We start from the raw sequence: 22,174 nt of genomic DNA, 5'->3' as shown, positions 1-22,174 counted from the left end.
AAAAAATTGCAATTGGCAAAAAGTCAGTATAAGCATGTTAAAAAATAAATAAATCAGAAATTTCAATCAGCTGAAAAACATACAACTGGTAAATCTCTACTGCATATGGATGGTTACCATGGATATGGCTATTGACTAAATATACAATATATCTGGGATACTATTGTTTTGTGGGACTTCAAGTTTGACTTAAGTGGACTATTTAACTCTCAAATACACCATAGCACTTTGTCCTCTGAGGAACTTAAAAGGACACGAAACCTAAATTTTTAAATATCATTATTTTTTCAAACCCTTTAGTGGTAACTTTGTTCATAGAGTAAGACTCAACTGTGCTAAGCTAAGCTGACCAGCCGTTAGCTATAGTCCCATATAGTGGTGCATTTTCTTAGTTTATTTCCCATAAAAAACACACCAAACTATTTTATTTAAGTAGTTTTCACCTTGAAAACACCTCATATGCAATGTTCAATGGACACCTACTGTAGCAGCAACCTTTGGACCTTCTGTATAGACGTAAAGTGTTTGACTCGTGTTATCTAGGAGGCAGCTTGCATGCCATTCAGAAACAAAAACAGAAAAAAAAGTTTTTATTCCACACATAAGAAAATGGAATCCTGGTTATATAGCTTTGTTGGTAAACTGTGACAGTCAGAAAACTATTGCTCCATGTCCCGCATCCTTGATGACCTTCTAAGATGCATATGCTGGCCCACCAATCTACTACAACTGCCTAGACTACAACAGCCAGACGAATTAATGGAGCATAATATCCTAAACTGCAAAATAAATTTACATAATCAAGATCAACCATTACAATTGGTGCAAATAGAAGATCATAATAAAATATTTAAATGTGGCTCAAGCAGAATATTGGGCTAAGTTATCTATGGCTCTAATATCTACAGAAATGAAACCACCCAGTGACAGAGACAGACATGCTGTTTACCCAATCAGGATTTTTCATTAGGCAGAAGAAGAGCACATATCATCAACATATGTGACAATGACAGATTAGGTATAGTAGTCCAGGTATAACACGTGCATGACTGACACGGCAAATTTCAGTTTTGCACAGTAGTAATAAAATACACAAATATGAAGTACACAGAAATGCTACAGCGTGGCATTTTGAGCAAAAATAATGAATTGTAATAAATTCACCATGATGTGTCTTTGTACAATTCAACATGTAGTGATACATCCATGTGTGGGCTGTGTGTGCCCTGCATGTGGTTTGCCGTGTTATGGGGATGTGTTCAATATTTCAGAGTGACTGTATCCAATAACGCACAAATTCACATGTTCAGCTAATCTTCTGCATTGATAGATGCATGTAGTTCACTCACATGTGAAAGAAAATCAATCAGAGCTCCACTTCCTCTGAGCAGCAGTTCATCTGAACAGGCAGAGGTTAAAGCCATGTTCATTTCCTTAACAGGATGATTAATCAAGATACACATGTGTTATGGGCAACAGCTGCTCTCATATTCAAGCCCTGCTCTGAAACAGTCGGGTTATATGCTACTACAGGGACACTGCTTGATGAACCAGAAAGCTTTTATTGTTTCTTTGATTAGACCATCTTCCTCTGCCATTTAATCTGAATGACTGTGGACAAGCTCAATATTTTTATTTTTTTATTTTTTATTGTTCTCAATCACTAGTCTGAAAGGGGGTTAAGAGGTAATAAAATTGGGATTATCCTAAATATGTGGCAAGATTAAACAAATCAATGACTATTAGTAAGCTTTAGAGTGAGGTCTGCAAGCAAATTAAGTGCCACACTGCCCTTAAATGAGGAGACAGTGACAGATCTAATAGCCAGAGGCGTGTGGCCTAAAGCTCACCTAATCTTGCAGCCTGTGGTCTCTGGGTGTTTTCGGTGGCTGCTGAGGGGGCTCTGGAAGCAGAAAAAACACAGAAGTGCCAGTGCGCTCACATACACTTGCTGGGTGAGGTGATGACAGGTCGCAGATCTGTGGGAGAGAAGAAAAATAATGAGCTTATGATGGCACACAGAAGACACATGCTTGCTTGCTCGCTCTCACATGGACGCACGCACACAAACTCATAAATTTCTTATGGGATCAAGATTCTCAACAGGCATCTAGTTCAACAAAAGCTGCTCTTGAAAGGCCAGTTTAAACTGCGCAGCCTCCACATTCGAGCACACGGTTCTCATTTCCACCTACCTGGTATCCACATCCACACTAACTTACCCACAGGAATAAAAGCCTGCATTAACTCAAGAGGGGCTAATACAATGAACTCTCTTCACGTTTCAAACTCTGTGAGTGGTTTGTCCACAATGTGACAAGATCACATTAACTGTGATCATTAACAAAGCCTACACAAGGTTTATTGCAATAATTTGGAGAACATTCATGTGTTTATCATTTTTCTCATTACATGGCTTTCACTGGAAGGTCAGAGTGTAGGTTTGAGATTTTTCCGTCCTTCATTTGCTATGAATTCTAAATTAAGATGCAAACACAGCCACAACAAAATAAAGGCTTAATAAATACTTTAACATCATTTCTTATTCATGTAAATAGTTTCCAAGGCCCGGCGATGAGAGGGAAGACTGAAGAATTACTGTAGGTCCACTTATTACGTCTGCTGAACATTAAGTCAGACTATGCTAGTCTGAAGCAATTTTAAATTTGCAGCACAATTATACAGCCGGTCAACAAATACAAAACAATGCACTCCCACTGTTATTACAACAAGCATCAAGAGAATGCTTGATTTGATTGGGTTAAAATTATCACTGTAATTATTAGGTTTGTGGGGAAAAGTAATCAATACAGCATAGTATTGCAATATTTTGTCTATGGATATTATGTTGATACAGAGACACCAAATATTGATATTTTATTAAATAAATTAAAATACTGTGGGAATATTAAGAACAAGCGGGCTTGAGTAAGCTTAGCTGGGCGCACTTAGCTTGACAAAGCTATGCCTATATTCAGAGCAAGCTAATGGGTCAGTCACACAAGTAAAAAATAGGATGGAAATCTCCTTGCATCTACAATAAAAGAAACAAAAAAGAAAACTCGGTGGCTACTTTGTGATTGTTTTGAATTTTTTCACCAAACTGTTGATGGTGTTGCACACTATTGACCACAAGGTCGGCTAAGAGGAGGCAAACTTTCTCCAAACAGTCACAGTCTCACTTGGGATGACTGCAGTCACTCTCAGAGACGTTGTTGAAGGTTTGCAAATAATCACTAATCTCTAATTTATAAATGCTGACAGATAGCCAACATGTTGCCATCAGTTTGAATGAGTCTTTGTCAATGAGCCAACTTGAGGGGACTCGGCTCAACTGGCTGCCAGCTGGTTGTAGTCCGGTTATATTTCTGCAGAACAGGAAGGCTGCTGTGCACAAATGTAACAGTTAAATGTACATTTCTGTTAATTGTGAGTTTCCATCTATGTAAACAACAGATGTGTGATTTTTGATGATTTATCACAATTACATGCTGTATTATCAAAAACAGATTGGATGTAATAGAACTTGATCTCATTTGGTTGCTGTCAGACTGATATCAGACTGACTGTCTCTTATGGCAACATTTAAAATAACAGTCTCATTTTGCAGCAAAAAAAATAAATAACTGAAGTGAGATCGGTTTTTTTTAACCATCAAAGGCAGAACAAAATGCAGTGGCCAATTTTGATTGGAAATCAAACCCTACGTGGAGATTTAATTCCAAATCCTAGCAAATCCTGTTAGATCTGGACAAAATCTACCTCCAGTGAGATATATGTGTGCAGCGCAGCATGCGTCAGTAACAGCTTAGTGACATTAAAAATGTGAATGTCAAGGACAAAGACCTAGTTAACATTTTGCAATGCCTGATCACATGTTTGCTATTTCCCTTAACATGGATTTTAACATTAGAATGCATTGTTGGGGGCAAGCAACACACCCTTTAATTAATGTTGAAATAACTTCTCTTCATTGCTGATTCTCCGTACAGAGCACTGCATAAAAGACAAGCTGGATGAATATGACGGTTATCACTCGGGGCTCTCCTGTATGACTTCGCACTGTATCTGCTCAAATCCCTGAAAATAGATTCCCTCTTTTTTGACGAGAAAAGTGTTTACACCAACAAAATGCTCTCCAGAGACCTCACTCAACCTAAATGTATTTCTCTCGTGCTCGTCACCACTTTGATTACTGTGACAATGAAACCTTCCCACCGCTGTGCTGCTCCCAGTGACAAACAGCTGAAATAGCAACATCATTTAGGTACCGAGGTTAGACGAGTGCAAAGAACAAGAGGCAGAGTATAGCGAAGGTGTGTGTACGTGATTATATGGACTTCTGAATCTTGACAGGAACACCCGCAGTTTACATCGGACACCTGCCTGCAGAAACATTAAGGCCGATGAGACGGAGCCACCTTTGTCCCTTGCACTGCCTATCAGCGGGGACGTCTGCGTGATTAAAGCCATGTGTCTTCAGTGTGTGACTTATTAAAGTGCAGTGCAATTAACCACCCTGTCCCCTGGCTGACCAACTCCTGCACTCTTCCATGAATGATGCTCAGCAGGCATGACTGACTAGCACAAGTTAGCTCACCTCCACTCTGTGGACCCCCTGCCGCTTTCAGGACCCTCTTAGTGCTAAATTTATCACAATGCTCTGTTTCCGCTAGCTCGTGTGAATTTACATAATCAAAAGCAGTCAACAAAAACAATGGCATCGCAGCCTTATCTGAGGCAGCGTTAGAGAACGCCGATCAGTCACGAGCTTCAGCCTGTAACATGTCTTTGCACAATCAGCCTATTATCACAACTTCAAGCGGAGAGCTCGTATACAACTTTTATGAGAATTCTTCCAGCCACTCAATCTGTTTTGTAATAACTACTGAAGGATTCCCGCAGCAGCCTAATCTGAAGTGATCTAAAGGTTACAGCAGTAACCACGCAGCACAGAGTGCCAATGAGATAAGCCCCACTGCTGGCCACCTCTATCTCTTGCTGGGGGCTGTGAGTCATTAGGAGTCAGGCCTCATTACAGAGGCCACAGTGTGGCACACTGTACGCTCTGGTTCCCCTGGTTTCAGCCAAATACCTGAGTGTCTGATGTGTTAAGAGGCCAGAAAGAGATGGTTTCTCTGCAGGTACAACAAAACTACAAAAACTAGGTTCTAAAATCTGCTTATAGGTTAAAAAAATGTATAGTTCAAAGTTTTATGATAGTGTTCTAATGAGAACCAATAGTAAATATAATCTGAGGGTACTGGTGCTTTATTTTTGAGCATTTGCTACTTTTTACTCAATTATATTCAAAGTTAAATTATTATAAATACTTTTGGTAGCACTTTATAATAATGTCACACTTTTAAGCATTATTAAGGTATTAATAAGCGCTTAATTCATCATTTGTATAGCATTACTCCTCCTTAGTGTGCTATTTATAAATACAGATATATTATTAAGACTATGATTGGCATCGGAGTGTGACATTATTAATATATAAAGTGCTACAGGTAGTAGTTACTTTGCTGACTAAAATTTGTGACATCTTTATGTTTTCTACATATTTTTTGTCTGTGACCTAAATTGCTATAGATTTAACAGTTTTTTATTTCAAACTTGCCTCCACCTCAAATCATGAGACTAAAATACTGTTTCCCGTATCATATACCTATTAATAATATCAAATAATATTAGTATAATAACAGTTCGCTCCCAACAGGACCAACATAATGAGTGCTTATGTTTAAGAATAGTTTCCTAATGACAGGAGTGACTTGATTACATGTTTGAATGCTGGTTATTTTTACATTTTTGTATTTTTACTTACGTTTTGTTTTGTTTTTTTGCTTCACATTACTTGTTCTGTTCCTCTCTATACACAAATCACTTTAAAGAGACTAAGTGCATGCACTAGCATGGCAAGAGTACTGAAGTCATAAAGCCCGAGAGAGTGTTTGTCGCTGCATTTATGGGAATCTCAGTAATGCTGACAGGATGAAGTGGAGCCAAGGCAGCAATGCCTTATACCTGATCTCTCTCTCTAGGGTACTTCTCTATTTATTACACTTCAGTGATTAGGAATGCCAGCTTGACATGATCCAGCCAAGGATTAATTTCACAATCTCTCAATCTCAGGCTGGATACTCGCCATAATACTGCTTAGTTATGGTTATGGACATTAGCAGTTCAACTCATTTGTGAGGACAGAGGGCATACTGTGTTCAGATTATTTTATACAGGCCAGAAAAGAAAAGTTCCCCCTGCTTTAGCTATAGGCATTTGAATAAGATTTTTCAATCAGAGAGTGAAGATGGACAGGAAGACAGACGCGCAATATTCCCATTATTAATATGCATTAATATGTATGTAGTTTCCCACAAAAAAGTGCTGCTTCTTGCTGCCACAGCACCTCACTGTACATTGTGCCTCAGGTGAAGTAGTGTATTTAAAAAACAGAAAATAGACAAAAGCAGCCATTTTATTTTCAGCTCACTTTATCTTAAAAATTGGCACAATCAGTCTTATTGAGATTAGCCTGATTCGCTTCCTCAAATGAGTTTTTTGTTTCTCACTTTATTTCAGACTTTTTTTTATTATTTCAAATCCCCACGTAGATAAGGAAAATAACAAATTATCTGTCCAAACATTATTTCAGCATAAGTTTAAAGGGGTACTGCAGTATATTTGTGCTTCCACAAAGCACAACAAGTTGGGAGAAAGAGCGATAAGTGAGGATAACTATACATACACTCCTTAGTATGGATCAAAAGCCCTTCCCTTTACTGCTGGCATTTACTACTACCCCTCCCACATCTTGCAGACTTGACATCCTGGGTTTGCAGTGCAGTCCTTCTCTTAAATATGTGACTTTCAACCCCAATGTGATGTTGCTTGTGTTATTGTTTTAGTTTAATAAAAAACTATTAAAAATTGTTATGTGCAAAGTAGCTTCTCCAGTTTAATGATTTTCAGTAATTACATTAATTGCTATTAATTATTTAATTGGACTGTTAAACTTTCATTTTCAACTTTTTAGTGTTTGTTATGGTTGAAACTTGTTTTTGTTCCAGATTTTTGATCAGAAAAGTCCAATCAAGTGATTTGAATTCAGAATTTTAATGCAGTTATTCAAGCTGAGAAATTCAAATGTATGCCAGCAAATATTTTAGCCTATAGAAAACACACAATCTGAAGAGCTCATCTTGAGGTGAGTATCTGACACGCTAAATGACTGTAATGAAAGAACCATTAGCTGCAGGAGGACAGTTTAAATATATCAATATATGCATTTATTCTGGTATTGAATAGATAATGAGAGCTTAGTTACGTTGCCTTACGTCAAGCCTTCATGCCAAGGGGCTCTACAAACTATTAATAAGCTCAAAACAATTATCTGGCAGTGTTGCCGAAGCCATGGGAATTACTGGGAAAGAGAGAGGAAAAATTACAACAGCCTCTGCTTTTAAAGTCTCATGTAGCAACGACAACATCCACGAATGTGATTTCACTTTGGCTGGTGAAGCACCTGGGAAAATGCTGTGCGTCGTTTAACAGAAGCTTAATTCTGCCCACATGGTTTATTCATGTGGCGACTGCTGATATCATGGTTCTCATAAATCACGCAGTGCGGAATGCTGGACGTCCATGCGCTCAGGCAGGGCTCACTAATCTCAACACCATCTTTCATCTGAATAACCTTGCCTTACCGCAGGGCATGCCAACACCAGACTCAGCCCGTTGGAGGGAGCCTGTCCTCATACTTTTATTTCTTTCACTCTGGGCACAAAGACTTTTCGCAGCCTGTCGGAGCAGACAAACACTGTCCTGTGTACTCCCATCCCACTTTCAACCACGGGCAATAATGAGAAATTGCTTTATAGACATCAGAGAAACTAATCTAGTCTAACGTTGGCTTTATGAATCTAAAATCAGACTCACAAGGGAGGAGAGCAGCACAGTCACTCCAGCCATCTGTTCAGAAGTGGTTCAAAGAAAGAGCAGAAAATGTGAAACTAATGCGAGTAAACATAATCATCAAATCTCACTAATAAATCAAGAAACCCCTGTCTGTCTGTTGTTCACATATTTCACCAAATGATCTACATCATACTTAGCAGGTGTACTGCTGGGAGCAGGAGTAGGAGCACTGCAAGAGTTTGAGGTCATGTAGATGAGCAGTGGTCTGACCTTAGGGTTTAGCCACCTCTGACGTGACACATGATGTCACAGGTGACACAAGTTTAAACTATTCACAAACATGCTCCTGAAAGTAGACCCCACTTCCATAGAGGATGAATGCAGGGAGGGTCTCGCTGGCTCCAGCAGGTTTAAATTTGCCCATAATTCTATGTGACAAATGATGCGTTCAGTGGGAATAGGCCATTATGGTTGATATGTGACTTCACAGATTATGCCACACTCCTCTGTGGCCTCATAACAATGTCACAGTTCAGATAACATGGTTAGTTGGAATAAACTTCCAATGAGTGTGATATCTAACTTTGCTGATGCAAAGATACCTGAAGGCTGTAGAAGGCTGACACTGCACAACCCAGTGCGCAGGTTTTTGCCCAAAACCTTCTTAGCTATGAGACAGTGCTAACCACTGCACCACTGAGCAAAGCACTAGTGACTATCAGATCGAGGAATCTCTATTCATCGATTTACTTCAGATTTGCTGGCTGTATTGCTAGAAACCAAAGCAAGTACGTTGCTTTGGTTTCTAGTTTAGGGACCGTTTTTTGATAAGTGCTTTGATTTTGGCTATGTGCTCCTGTTCTCCGGATTTTTAGGCAGACGTAGCACTTAAAGGATCGTGAATAAGAAATCTATGGGAGACAGTGGCTTTCCACTGCTCCCTACAAAGAGCCAATCACCTGATTTATAATGAAAACACACATAGATGAGGTTGAGGATAGTTTTAGCTGTGTGGTGGCAGGTGTGTCTATTCATTATAGTAAAGATATGGGTAAATGAACTTTTTTTTTTTCTAGGCTTAATGCTTTGCTCTGCTTGGATGATCATGTTGGCACTCTATGTTGGGCTGTAAATGAGGCAGTAATGCCGTGAAACTCTGCATGCATAGTAATAATAGAACCTGCTGAAAAAAAAATTTGACTGGTGATTGTATATGAGGTTTTTTTTATATCTCATTGACCCATCTATTGCAGTTATGGGTCTAGCCTCACTAAATTGGGAGACTTGGGTGGCTTAGTCTTGTAAAAGATTGCTTGAAGGCATTACGAGGATAGCTGCTGAGTGGCAGGGACAGCTTCTAGAAGGTTAGAGTCATCACGTCGCCTCTGATACTAAGCATAATTGTCACATGCAAATGTATGGCATGATGTGACAATGTGATTGCGTCGTAGGGTCTTTTGCTTGATTTGTGACCGCACAGATGATGTGACATTCTTCATAATGATGTCCTCAATTCGGATAACACAGTTTCTAAATAAATCTCCACTGATTATGACATCTGCCTCTGCTGACGCTAAAATGTCTCTGACAGCAGGCACTGCACTAATATAGATAATGGAGTACAGCATATAGCAATTACAACATCGTTTTTCTTGTGCTTATTCTAATGTCAAACTTTTTTTTTTTTTTTTTGGTAATTAATCATGTTTGGGTTCCTCACATAACAGGCATGGCACATACAGTCATAAACATGTCACCAATTACCAGCTTTAGGCAAGAAAACTAATTAGTGAAACAACATCACTTAATGAAGCAAAATAACAATGTGCCTGATGTCACATAGCTCTGCCTGCTGCTCAGAATAGTTGCTGTGTTTCGCCCTATGCTTTTAATAACAAACCCTAGGCATCATACTGACAGCCAAATGTTTTGCAGTGCCCTCTGCAACATGTCTGTTCTCTCTTCACAGCCTGGGTATGGCCTCCTGCTGCCACCAGGAGGAAGCACCAGTCATTCCTATATGCACCAGTAAAGCTTTCCTACACCACACAGACAATTAGCCAGCCTGTGACTGATTGCACGTAATGAGATCTATTGGAGAACAGTTGGACATCTTTGGGCAAATTAATGTGTGAATATTAGCCTGTTGAACCGTCTGCTCTCTCACCAGGATCATTCTCCAGCGGAGAACAAAACTGAACCACTGTAATATTCAGCTGCTCTCTGCCTGGCGGCCCAGCCAAGCCAAGTGTTCATTAATGTATTTTAGTCGTACAGCTACAGTGCTGTGGAAAAATTAAGCAAAGGTATAGTGTGGACAGAAACACAAATAAAAGGAGGTGGATAGAAGGAGGCAGAAAAGTCAAGTAAAGTCTAGCTGAGCAGCTCACCATGAAATGCTGAAACAACAGTGCGGCTGCCAGGGCAATTTTACACCCCAATAGTTTCACACCTCAGCCACCAACCCCTTCCAACTCTGAACCTTGTGTCTTCTTTGTGTCTTCATTTATTTTGTGTCAGTGTCCAAGATGTGAGAAGCCAAGCAGTGAGAAACTCGTCCCAAATGTCGCAGGGTAAGTGGTGTGTGAAGCAGACGCGGGGAGCAAGGAAGAGAAAAGCCACTGCGCGTGGATGCACTTTGCTTTCTGTGCAGACAATCCTCTGAGATATCAGAGGACTTCACATTACACTTGGGAAAACGTATCATTTTATACTGATGCATGCAATGCAGTAGAGGAATTACTCAAACCCTTTACTTACAAGCAAGCAAAAGTTCAAAATACAAATGACTACTTCAATGAAGTAATGTACTGTCAAAAACTTTACTCAGAGTTCAAGTGAATTAAAAAGAAGCAGCTCTGCAGTGACTTTATCTTATGGTATGAACAAATTATTAATACTGAATTATCAAACATCACTTTACCACTGCAACACCTCATAGTCCAGTTAATTACTTCTCAACTTAGTGGCTGTAACAGCTACAAAGGATAAAAAAAAACTGAGATGAGTGGCAGGATATGTTCAAAATTGTTATCGAACAATCATTCATCAAAGCACTCTTGATGACTTTAGAAGGATGGCATCTGGACAAAAAATGACCTTCCTCTTTTTGCAACAATATTTTTAAAACTGTGTAGTTGTGCTCTTTTCTCTGTGCGTTTTATTGGGCTACTTTTTGTTTGAGTGGGTAAATCGGTTGCTTTTTTCTGTTTCGTAACTGAAATAATCCTGTAATTTACTTACGCTTTACCAATACCTGACATTTTGAGTAAAAGCATCTTAAAAAATAAGTAATAATGCATAAATGTGTTTTATTTCTTTTTTTTTTTGCAATTCTATTATCTTTGATTTGCTGTGAAATGTGAAACAGCTATGAACAGCCACTGAAATGAAGTGATGAATTTCGAGGGGGAATGTCCCTTAAGTGGACGTGCTAATAATTTAGGCATTTGAAATTTTGATAATCGAGCACTAGTTTCTAAGTGGTAGCTCATCAAAAAAGTGGCAGAATTATTAAAGTTGCTGTCAGAATAATGTAAAAGTACCTGAAAACTGACTTACATGCGTGTACTTGAGTGACTTATCACCACTGATGTGATATAATCTGATGGTTTAAAAATTACCAGCTTACTTAGAAGCATTAGTTAGCCTACTCTAACTAATGCTTCTTTTCCAAAAAATAAAAAATCAGAATAAAACATCAACTCTTTCTGTTAAAAGCTACACCTCCTACTTCCCTCTCAGTGGTGTGCTCTCTCTGATAGTGCAGCACGTTGACCTTCTGGATCACTAGTCAATGACTGAATGAAGAATGACTTACCATCATGATTATTAAATCTGAAAATGCGCTACCGGTGCACAAAAGATCCAAACCAGGTGATCTCCATTTGGTGAAATGAGAGCTCCATCAACTCGATTTGCACGATGTACGCCCAATTTTTGCCGTCATGACCTTTTAAATGTCCTTGAAACCACTTGAGCAAAATGTGCCTACTTAGACTGAATACATTAAAAAAAATGAACAAAAGAGAGGCGTTTGTGTCGCTGTATTCAGCCTGCATAATGAACACATGAGGAAGCCTGTTTTCATCATATGACAGAGTTAAATAAAGCCAAAATGCAACAAATCCATAAAATCCAATGCATACACAAAGCCAATGAAAGTCATTAGAAATGTGTTTGAATAATAACTGGGAAAGAGAATATAACCGCTAGGCTGAGAAAACAATGCACTAAAATGTATTCAGTATAAATCATCTGATTCATGAGATGTTCGCACTGTTAAAGCTCATCCTGCGGTGTAGAACTCGACAATATAATTGTGTCGTATATTACAGCTGTGGTCAACCAACATGAGCTTTTCTGCCTGCAATGCAGATGTGTCCGCATTCATAGGCCAACCAATTAATCGGTCTGTCACTAAAGTCTGTAAATATCATAGTGCAGTGAAATGTAGAAATAGTGCACAGGTTGCAAAACAACATAGCAACATATACTTACTGTTTTATGAACTGCAAACCTGTTCATTTTTAATTTATGACATCTGTCAAGTAAAATAGCCTGTCTCCATGACCTGAGTGAAATAAAAACAACATAAGGTTGTTAAATTGCAGTTTTCCGTGCCATCTCAACACACACCGCTTTGTGTTGTATATAAAAATGCTCCTAAAATCTATAAAAACCTAATAAAAAATGATCATTGTTGTAAATGAAAGCTACATCTCCCTTACGTGCTTCTTTCAGCCTCTATTCCATTATGCTCTCCATTATAACATGGTTGCGGTGGGCAGGGATGCCTGATGCTGGTGCTAGGGGTGCCAAGTGTTTGTGCACTGACCTTCTGCTCCCTGGACAGGTTTGAGTGCAAAAGCATCACCAGTAAGGGGCCAAAGGAGATGGGACACTCAGCTGGCTGGTGCATTATTCATAAGTCACCCCTGTTGAGTGGGCTGTTATTCAGCATCCAAATCCCAGATGTGGTTCAATCTGTGCTCCATTCAGTGTCCTGACTGCTGGCCATTGATCACAGGCAAGGTACGCGGTGCTGAATAAGCGCTGGGGCTTTATGTTACAGGGCTCAAAGCGTCTCACTGATAACACAAAGATCCATCACTAGACATTGGAAAGGCTCCAAAGTATTCTCATTGGAACTGATCAGACAAGCCGAGAGGAGATGCAGCTAAAACATTTGCTACAACGGTGCACAGCATGTGGCAGTGACGTGACAGCAATATGTTGTATGTCAGGTGTCGTACATTTACATATTTTTTTTGTTTTTAAATAAAAAATAAGCTTATATTTACTTATTCAGAAATATACACTCTGACACACATCCCTGTCAACAGACAGAGAAAAAAAAATAGTGTGACGAGGTCCCTGTGTGAAAGGTGCCAGAGGCAAAATATCGCCCTCTAATAGGCATCATACTACTAATGGACAGTTGAGCACAGTGAATCATTTGTCTGCTTTAATCATCAATCACATAAGGGCAGCTAAATGTGGCACGACCACAACTCTGTCTGCATTTGTCAGGATGATGATCATAAGCCATTGATCATGTTGCTGAATTACTGCACAATATAAAACGTGAATAATAATTTCCATTTCACTTTGCCTACTGAGACACAACACTACAATTCTTTGATGTGAGTGATAAATTGTGGTTGTTTGTCAAATTTGTGACTCAGACCCGATTTGTTTGGTTGAGAAAACAATGCAAAAATCACAACATTAAATATGCTGGGGAACATTTAAGTTTTTAAAGCCCTTTTTAAGATGAATGGCTGTTGTTAGGATTTTCTGTTTAGCAGGCGTTACAAACTGCCTTAGTCTTTGACCACAGTTATGAATCATCTTCTCCTTAAGATTTCTGGGGACTTCTGTGAAATCTATCACATCTATTTTAACTCATTTTAAAACATTCTTAGTGCCTATCGGTACCTTTTTGATGCTGTCAAATTAAATATTAAATTTCATCATGTTTCTGACAAGCCAATATTTCACTTTTCTACTTCTGCTCAACAGCCTGAGCTCTCAGAAGGAAAGATTAGCTTAGTGAATATCTGTGGCTTTTTTACAGTCTACATAAGCGATTAAATCATTTTTAACTCCAAAGTAATTAGTAAGCAGTAAGTAAACTATGTGTGAAAAGCATATGCCTGAGATGGAGAGTGGATTTCTGCTGTCTAAGGCATAATAATGAATAATAGCCTTATCAGCAAAGCACAACACATCCCAACATGCTGAGATATTATCACTGTTCATTTCCTCAGCTCATGTATCCTGTATCTCTGGTAGAAAATATGTCATGTGGTCTCTTGCACTGTAACTGACAGCCTAGTCATGTCAAAAAACTTGGGCGTTCTACCAGGGGTCTCTACACAATACGGGGAAGGGAAAAGCGGCAGATCCAAGCAGATGCATCAGCAGTATTTGCAAAAAGTCACCAAATACCCGCAAGGGACATGCTTGTCATTAAAACCAACAAGAAAAGAACTGATGAGTGCATTAATCAGAGCTTGGCCAACTATCTGTGGTGAGCTGTAGTCCACGGCGTTCCTCCCCAAGACTGCACCTGAGGGAGGGGGGATTAACACAGCTCCGCACGAGCTTGTGTATCTGAAATCTGCCTGAGCTCATCGTTTCCTTGTTCCTTGCTAAGAGGCTGTGGCTGGATATCAAGCAGAGCCAATCTATTCCCCTGCAGAATGCTGGCTGACCGGCATCAATGCCGTGCATTGTCGAATTATTAATTAAATGTATGCAAGGATAATCAGATACAGACATGGCCAGACCCTTGGGAAACCTAATGTGGAATTGTAGCTCAATCTAAATTGCAGATGTCTTCTTATTTTTTAATGCCAGCTAGCGACGCCGTTTTATTGGCCTTTAAAATTTTGCATCACTTTGCACTTATGTAACTTTTTTGTGATGCACAACATGCACAACTGTGACTTTTCCTTATAATCCCCACTTACAAGAAAAGCCAAATGCTCATGAACAAAAAAAAAGAAAAAAGAAAATCACCTGTAACAAACGTGTCTATTTTTACTGGTAACGCTACAATATTGGCTACTGCAAATTTATGTCTACAGACGAGGTAGGTTGTGGGTGTATGCTGAGGGATAAACCGTTTTCACTCCCTCTACTCAGCGCAAAATGTAAATGCCACAGCTTTCAAAAGTAAAGCAAAGTCTAGGTCCTGCCTCCATATATTTCATTAACTTTTGTTAATGCAGTTGCTATGGCTCCAGGGTATTTGCTCAATGCTCAATGCACTTTTGCTGAAATAATAAGATCTATCAGTCATTGCAAAGCAAAAACAGCTTAATTTGCAGAATAAAGGTCATACTAGCTGTTACTTCTGAGGGACTGACAGAAAACAGTGTTCATTACAGCAAATTCGAAAAGAAACTAAGCCCTGAAACATAGCACTATGCTGAGGTGTCCACATGTAGTTTTCAAAATCAGTGTCAGATTTACAAGACTGAGACGACTTTTTAGGATTTGCCCTTTTGAACCAGACCCAACCCCCAAACAGTACACAGCAGTTGTAGTTCTGCAAATCCCAATACACTAATGGAGAGATTTCACACTGCCAACAGTCTATGGCTACGCCTGCGGGGAAAACTATTTCTAAACATATGCACGAAGCAGTGTTTTCAAATCCCTTAATTCACATGTGTTTAAGAGATTATATTGAGCCTGTGTGAGTTTCAACCCCCAGCTGGTCAAATCTTAAATGTAGTTACTGAAAAAAATTGCTAGGTCATCTATAGAAACGGAAATGTAAACTATACATGTATACTTAATCCCTACAGTTTTTTTCGGTTTAATGAATACTGTGAGTTGCTACATAAAAATCACATTACCACCACGGAATGAATTTTTTCTTTTTCCTTGAGATGAGAGAAATTGGTCAGCCTTCCACAGCTATCTGCTTTCATTAATCAGCCCTAATTAAACATATTGATTGAGCCAAACATCGGGATTTCCAGTTGAAAGGGTTTACTAGACTGTAAAATGCCTGCAAAAAAAGACCTCCACCGAATGCACGAGGCACTTAGGTGCCCCGGACACAGTGATCCTTTAAGTGAGCCCCCAAAATAAGACAAATATGCATCTGTTCAGTAAACAACATCAGAATTTACGGTGTCTGAGCGGCAAATGTCGTCCTTGGCTCCACTGAGAGCTGAAGCCACTGAAGCTGAACCGAGTATTACTTTGGTTTCTGGCTCCATGACCCCTCATTAGAGGAAAGTGTTGCTTAAAATCACAGCTTTAACCAGCCCTAACTCTGGATATCAATGTTTTAATATATATGTATGTATATATATATATATATATATATATATATATATATATATATATATATATATATATATATATATATATATACCCCTTTTCTCCCATTTTTCCAAGCACTTGCTATGCCCTGACAGATTGAGTGAACTACTAAAAGACAATGACTGTTTTTCTTTTACTAATTATCTACAAAAGACTAAAAAATATTACAGTTAGGTATTGTTATTCACAGTAATATTAGCAAGAAAAATGTAAATGTGATTGTTAGATGAAATGATTCCCTAACCTGTCAGACAAAGTGAAGGATTCTTTAACTAAATAAACACTTAAAAAGCTATTATCCATTCAGTGTTTACATGATTTATTGACACAAAGCCAAACACAAGGTCATTTTTTATATTTGTGAAAGGTCTGACATTTGAAGATACTCCATTTTCACGGGACAATAGGCAGGTATGAAAAAGGAATATGGTGATTTTGTCAACTTATTTGACAGCCTAAAACTGAACTGTGGGCATAAAGAAAGGAAAATGAGAGCAATATTTGCCCACGCTTTCTAATATTTTGACAGGTCATGGTGGTCCAGAATAACAGCTGATTTGACAAAGGAACAGATGATCTAAATATAAAGGCAGTATTTGCAAGTTAAACATGAGTTAGGACACTGTGAATTATTGATGTGCTCCAGTTATCTGGAGAACAAAAAAACAAAATGAACACAGAACATTAAAACTGCAGTGTGATTTAACTAATTGTGTAGCTGTGAATATCAAGTTGAGTCTTGAAAGGGGTTACAATGAACAAGCCAGAGTTTCTGGAAACACAACAGCACACACCAAGTGTCCAAGTCTCACTCAAAAACTAAACCTTTACTGCTGTAGTGTCACGGTGCATCCCTGATAAATGACTTTATGACAAATTGCTATAATGCAGAGAACCCATGCTGAGCATGTGGAACAATGTATGCAGCGCCAGCAGGGCAAAACAACAGTAGCTACAGTGTGTGTATGTCTGTGTGTGTGTCTGTGTGTTGTGTATCTGATAGTGATATCATCAAAATTGTATGTTTTACAGACGGGCTTCTTGGTTTTGTTTATTCTTCCACAAAGGAAATCAGCAGCAGTAATGATTTCATGATTAAACCATGGTGCAGATCTGCTCATTGACTAACAGGCTAATGCAAGTTTAATCAGATGCTTTACGTTGCACTTTGTTGTCATCTAGTGGTTAAAAAATGACATAACACGCCGCATGTAATTTCTATTCTGTGCAGCCAAAATGTTCATCAGTCCTAATCCTTGAGTTTGAAGGACAGACCATTATCTCAAATCCTGGTTCTACGAATGTCTCTTAACCTTTAAAAACGACGTCGTGACATCGCAGTTACACAGGGGCCACTTACACTAGTGTTCATATTAAACGTGTAACATTTAAAAGGAACCAGGGAATGAAAGATCACATTCAGCACACAACCAAACTAACTCCAGGCAAGGGAAAAAGCATCACCACAAAGCATAAACTGCAGTAGTTCAAATAAAAGGCAACATAAATCTAAATCATTAGCATTCAAAGCATTACAGCGTTTAAAAATGACAATCTTCAAAAGTAATAGACTAGTTTGAAAAGGCAGAGCACATTGGCATACAAAAAATGTATATGCGATAAAAGAAAAACACTCGGCTTCGCGACTGCAGCAGATTAGAAAACTCTCCGGGATGATACAGCCTTTTTCTTTGGCACAGCGCGCACATTTCCGTGGGATAGACTCGCCAATAGCCTAATTAAATGGAAAGCGCAATTTGTCACAGCAACCAACAGCAGCGCGCTCAGACTGCAAGTTACTGCGGAGCCACTCCAGCAGTTAAAACAAAAATACACAATAATGTATTTCTCTCTCTCTCTTTTTTAAAATAAAAAAAAATCTGCTTTAACAAACATCTGCAAACATGTTTATCGCCACACATGCTGCGCGTGCCGATGACACGCCTGCTGCAGCATCATTTACAAATCGAGCCCGATTTGTCGGGGGGAAAGCATTTGAACTCACCGTTCGGGGAAAGCTGAATTGGAAAGTTATCGACCTCAAGGCGAAAGAATTGACAGGATCCACCGTGCAACGAGCTCTTCCATATTTAGTTAAAGCAGAAAGTCAACATTCAGGCAGGATCGGAGAGAGCAGATACTTTGTGGAGTTGTGTCAGCGCAGGGCTTTTTCACACTCGGCGACACGCACGAGACAGGTGCGAGGAACCGTCGCAGCTTCCTCCCTCTCCTCTCTCCCCTCCACGGGGTGAAGCGCGGCCCACTTTAAACTCTGGTGACGTCATGGGCGCTGATGCTGATGCTGCCCTCCTCCCCACCCACCTAGTCCCCATCACCCTGCCCTACACCCCTCCGCACATAAACACACGCTTGCTTCTTCTTACAGAGAGGATGATCCCACAATATTATTAGAGCAACCTGGGAAACATCTCCCCTCTAACCTCAGCAGTTACAGCCTACAACCTGTAGGATCTCTTTCAGAAATTCTTAAAAGACTTTTTTTCTCATTCTGCAAAGCATCTTTCATCTAAGCTACTTTATATACATGGATGCAACATTTAAAATTGTATGTGGTGAAAGTAGCAAATTGCCTGGAAGAGCATAATTATTATAATTAGATCCTATTTCTGAAAGGATACGCACTTTAGTTCTCCTGTGAACCAGAGAGGAAAAAAAGAGAAAAAAAAAGATCAAGTCACTTAAGACTGAATTTTTTTCACCTTCTCTTTAAATATTCAAATGATTGTTCGTAATCCACCTTTACTAACAAATCCTCATCTGCGTGTGACAGATTTAAGGAAGTTTGCTAAGTTTTTACAGCGACTTCTCGCTTTGCAGTCCTGATGTTTCCAAGGATTTTTTTCACATGGAAGATTTGCAAACCAAATCCTGGATCTAGTTCTTACTTTGACATTTAGAGAGATGTGCCGCTTAGTGGGAAATTAGAAGGTGTTAAGAGGAGCAGACTGTTTAAAGGAGCTGTGCATTTTTTTAAATTGAAAAATAATAGCCGTCATTTTGAAGGATGAGTCTCTTGATACTTTTATTGCCAACAAAGTTTAAAAAAGACTTTTAAAAACACATAAATGTGCCAAACTTTGTCATATTTGACTTATAGCACTTTATTGAGTCCATCTAACTTAAACACTCACACGCCTGACATGAATACTCATAACATGAACAAATGTACATTAGTCATAGTGCAATCATTGTGTTGTTTTTGTTGATTTTCTTAAAGAAAAATGCTAAAATATATTTTTTCAGCAGGAACAAGTGGGGTGGCAGAGACATTACATTGTGAGGATGTGGGAAAGAACTGATAGATGAAGAAACATTTTGTCAGTTTTGGTCTTTTCTTGGGACTTATTGATGAAAAATGTATGACAAACATATTGTGGAGCAACAGTTTTTTCCTTCAGGTGAAAGTCAGTGCAGAATGTGTTGAAGAAATGTGACAAGACTGAAAAGCAAAACATGACATGTCCTGTCACTCACTTTTGTTGCCGATTCTTGTTTTGTTTCCATTGCCTATCACACGTGTGTTTGCCTGCATGCCAACCAGCCAGTAAGAGTACACTCTGGATTGTAAGATAGAACATTGGAGGCATTTTTTGCCTTGGCTTTGTCTGTCCATCAGAGCCCTACTGCCTGCTCCCCAGCACAACTGCAACAGATGTAAAAAAAAAAAAAAAGTGTCCAAATGTACCAATACCACAGCATAAATTACTTTAAGTATGCATTATGCAGCTGTTGTATAATCTGATTTTTTTTGTAATGCATTCATGACAAAACATCATCATCTCACTGTCCTATTTAATTGAGGCAAGGCTAACTGCTGCTTTTGTCTTAACTGCTGATTATATGAATGTGATCATTTTCAAATTGCTCAAAATGAAAGTTGAAATAACTGCTGTTGCCAAGTAGAGGTACAACCTCACAAGTTCTTATACTTTTTATTATATTATAATTTAGGACAGAAAATCCACAAATTATCACATTTGAGAAGCTGTGTAAATAATGAACTTTACAACTTGTCTGTACTTCTACTGTTTCTTATTGTTTTTAGCAATATTGGTATTTTAAATCTTTTTCTAGTTTTGGTTCTTAGTTGATACAAAAAAATTTCTTTTGTGTTTTCATATTTGTAGTGAAGTAGAAATAGTGCATATAGCCCAGCCAAACGCATGTATTCCATGCAGCTGCACTAAACTCAAGCCCCAGCAGAGCACCGTGTGTGTGTGTGTGTGTGTGTGTGTGTGTGGACGGGTATTAACATCTTCATGGGGACCAAAAATTGGTAGTTTACTATACTTGTGGGGACAAACAGCCCTTGTGGGGACCAAAATCCCGGTCCCCACGAGTTTGAAGGCATTTTTGAGCCTCAAAATGTGGTTTTAGTGTCAGGGTTACAATTAGGTTATGGTTAGGTTTAGGGTAAGGGTCAGGGTTAGGCATTCATTTTTGATGGTTAGGGTTAGGGTAAGGGGCTAGGGAAAGCATTGTGTCAATGAAATGTCCCCACAAGGATATAAATACACACATGTGTGTGTGTGTGTGTGTGTGTGTGTGTGTGTGTGTGTGTGTGTGTGTGTGTGTGTGTGTGTGTGTGTGTGGACGGGTATTAACATCTTCATGGGGACCAAAAATTGGTAGTTTACTATACTTGTGGGGACAAACAGCCCTTGTGGGGACCAAAATCCCGGTCCCCACGAGTTTGAAGGCATTTTTGAGCCTCAAAATGTGGTTTTAGTGTCAGGGTTACAATTAGGTTATGGTTAGGTTTAGGGTAAGGGTCAGGGTTAGGCATTCATTTTTGATGGTTAGGGTTAGGGTAAGGGGCTAGGGAAAGCATTGTGTCAATGAAATGTCCCCACAAGGATATAAATACACACATGTGTGTGTGTGTGTGTGTGTGTGTGTGTGTGTGCGTGTGTGTGTGTAGCCTTTTACTTATTCTTGCTGAGTTAAGCTGAGTGCTGGACTTTTGTTTTCATATTTTTATGTTCTCGGTCACATAGCATATGCAGTCCTCTGTGTTTTGCCGTTGGCTTTGCTCCAGATGAACCACATCTGCCCAGTGTTAGGACTGCTTTTGCCTCTGTATTATTGCTCGCTGACTTATCATAATCAAACAGAAGGGCACTGCTCCACCTTCCCACTGCCATTGGCTAAGGGGTAAAACTTTCTTTATGTAACATGATAATCGATCACTCTACTTAAGGCTCTTAAAGTTAATTATTCTTTGGAAGAAGCTGATCCTGAATTGAATTGCTTTATTCTTCTTTTATTTCTTGTTTGCTTCTTCTTGCCACATTCATAGAAAGCTTCTTATAAAACATTTTGAGATTAAGAAAATTTGCCTCCTCGCATTGATACTCCGGCCAAGAAATCATACACTACGTTTATAAAATTTAAATTAAGGAACACTGCTTCCTGTCCAGAGGGGGACACTCAAGGTGAAGGAAACAAAGAAAAAAGACAAAAAACTAAAAGGATCGGCACTTGAAAGTCTGTGCGATGTAAGCAATTACATTAAGTGTACTGAAGTGGGAATTTCAAACCTTTTGCATGCGATTCAACCATCAAATAAATTATCCTTATTTATGTTAATCCAGAAATAGAAAACAGTGCATGAGTACCCACTTGTCCTGCCACAGCTGTCCCATCCTGTCATTGTTTTTCTGTATTAGTCATTGGACAGATTTGCATGTTTGGGACTCAAACTTTTGGCCTTTTTTCTCAGCAGGAGCAACTGGCGGCTGTTATCGGCTGCTTCAGAAGCTGCCTTTGTGGCCTGCTGCAATCCCAGACCACAAATCCCCAACTCCCTGACCAAAGTAGTGGTGGATGAGGCAACAAATCCACAGCATCAAACAAGACATAGTGTATTCTGGTTTTCCAACACTAC

General features: G+C 39.1%; 2 protein-coding genes across 10 annotated transcripts in view; one reads left to right on the top strand and one right to left on the bottom strand.

The window, feature by feature from the left end:
* megf11 (multiple EGF-like-domains 11) overlaps positions 1–18,484 on the bottom strand; it is a 75,134-nt gene extending 56,650 nt beyond the window's left edge. For all 8 annotated transcript variants that reach the window (XM_063479578.1, XM_063479575.1, XM_063479577.1 and 5 more), the window contains exons 1-2: positions 18,272–18,484; positions 1,851–1,979 (exon numbers count right to left, since the gene is read on the bottom strand). The gene's annotated coding sequence lies outside the window, so the exon portion shown is untranslated. The remainder of the gene's footprint in view (positions 1–1,850; positions 1,980–18,271) is intronic.
* The window catches only part of LOC134631351 (mothers against decapentaplegic homolog 3-like), a 284,592-nt gene that overhangs the window by 102,063 nt on the left and 160,355 nt on the right, over positions 1–22,174 (top strand). The window lies entirely within an intron of this gene.

Source organism: Pelmatolapia mariae, linkage group LG7 (assembly GCF_036321145.2).
Source record: "Pelmatolapia mariae isolate MD_Pm_ZW linkage group LG7, Pm_UMD_F_2, whole genome shotgun sequence".
NCBI classification, from domain to species: domain Eukaryota; kingdom Metazoa; phylum Chordata; class Actinopteri; order Cichliformes; family Cichlidae; genus Pelmatolapia; species Pelmatolapia mariae.
The sequence above is the reverse complement of the archived record's forward strand: the minus strand, read 5'-3'. Positions and strand labels throughout refer to the sequence as shown.